Genomic DNA, 1887 nt, shown 5'->3' with positions numbered 1-1887 from the left:
AACTTGAACACTATAACTCCAAATCAAGTGGTCTATAGCTCAATAGATTCCATTTTTCAAGCGCTTTCCAATGATAGGTCACATCATATGGTTTTGAGAAACTTATAGGAATGTTATCCGGGTGCCGCCTTTTTAGTATTCAAAAAATGGGAATTGGGAGATTCCCAAACTCACTAATATTGTGTTTACATGCCTTGGTGGCAGTAGAAACTCGTCTTCACTCTAGGAGAGAATAAAGAAGGTGGTGCCGTTGTCGTGTGGAAGTCTACATAGTCTTGCTCACACAGTGCTAGGTATGAATTGTGCCAAAGTCTTCTGATCACACTTCCGCTCTTTTTGACCTTTGATCAAACATCCCTATAATTTGGTCCTTTGATCATGTAAGATGTTGTGTAACTTTGTTACTTGAGAACTGTGATTTAGAATGTTGGGTGAATCAATTGGCAAATGCAATGACACTACACGTGTAGAATGAAGCTAACATTTTGGTATGAATCAACCGACACAAGTGTTTTTGTTGGGGGTTTGTTAGGGAGGGTGTGTGTGTGTGTGTGATGTGATCAAAAGGAAGACGGCTCTCATATCGGATGATTAGAAGGATATTATTCCCAGCTTTTGGAAGTAAAGTTAGGGAATCAAAAGTACGCGTGGTTGGCAGTGTGTGATAGTGTGGGAATAACCATGTAACATGCGAGCCCTCGACGTGTATGTATATATAGACCCATGAGTCGCAGCAAACTGCAAGCACAGGTCTGTAATACAATACCCACCCACCCACACACACACACACAGACACAGACACAGAGAGAGAGAGAGAGAGAGAGTATGTCTTTCCAGGATCAGCACCATCACTGTTACGAGCATGAAGGATCGCGCCACCACCATCATGCCGTGCCTCCCCCTTACAATCGCGAGGGGTATGTCCAGGAGTATCAGTCCTACTCAGTGAGTGGTGCCCCAGAATACCCCCCAAACCACCACCACCAGCAGCCGGCCTGCGCCCCACCTCCTGTGGTAGGCGTTGCCTTCCCCTCTCCTCTCCTGCAGTGTATGCGCCAGTACTTGGTGGTGTACATATGGTTAATGCGCTTTGATCTTGTTCTAGGCCCTTTCTAATATTTTCATTGAAATTTGCTTAGCACTTTCCCACAGTTGCTCTCAGCAAGTTGCACATGTCACCATGATCTTTCAACTTCTAACGTCCAAGGCATTCGAGTCTAGTAGTTTAGTAGTAGGTTTATGAAGCAGATACTCACTAAATCATGTTTGCAATTCACTAATGTCTCTCTTTGCTCAGGTTTATGAAGCAGATACTCGTACTACAGAGTATGTTCAAGGGCCGACCTATCCCCATGTATCTTCATGGTAGAGATAGAACCTGCATATACTAATGGGATGGTGATCATGTAGAAGGCCTTCAACTATCCAAATTAAATAAAGGCGCTCATATGAAGCCATAGAGGCTAGACCTAGAGTCATTGACTCAAGAAGCTACAACATTATATTCATGTAACTTGACTAAGTTTATGGTTTTCTTAGAGATTTTATCTCATTATTACATATTTGAAGTCTTGAATGTATATGTTGAGATCATGTATGCGGTTCCGCTTTCTTTTTCACTTTTGTGATACGCAAGCAACGACGTGTGAATCTATTTGAAGTCTGTGAACAACCGTTGACAAATGTAAAGAGACATTGTTTGGATGTTTAAGGTACACATGTTTTTCATCCATATAAGTCTTGTTATATTAGCTTGTGCTTACTACTGTACACGTTGTCAAACTATAATCATTGATACCTTGTAGTGCATGTTAGTCTATTAAGGATGTGAACATGGCATTAAAAACATAGTGGAAGACAGAACACCAACCCCCCCACCCCCACAAC

General features: G+C 42.1%; 1 long non-coding RNA gene across 1 annotated transcript; it reads left to right on the top strand.

The window, feature by feature from the left end:
- Positions 1-685: 685 nt before the first annotated feature.
- Positions 686-1576, top strand: LOC148012954 (uncharacterized). Its single transcript, XR_015688830.1, has 2 exons — positions 686-1014; positions 1298-1576. It is a non-coding gene; the product is annotated as an uncharacterized LOC148012954 (long non-coding RNA).
- The last annotated feature ends 311 nt before the right edge of the window (positions 1577-1887 follow it).

This window comes from Lygodium microphyllum, chromosome 26 (assembly GCF_053477565.2).
Source record: "Lygodium microphyllum isolate KBCC chromosome 26, Lygodium_microphyllum_v1.1.10, whole genome shotgun sequence".
Taxonomy (NCBI): Eukaryota; Viridiplantae; Streptophyta; class Polypodiopsida; order Schizaeales; family Lygodiaceae; genus Lygodium; species Lygodium microphyllum.
Note: the sequence above shows the minus strand (reverse complement) of the source record. Positions and strands in the feature narration are given on the sequence as shown.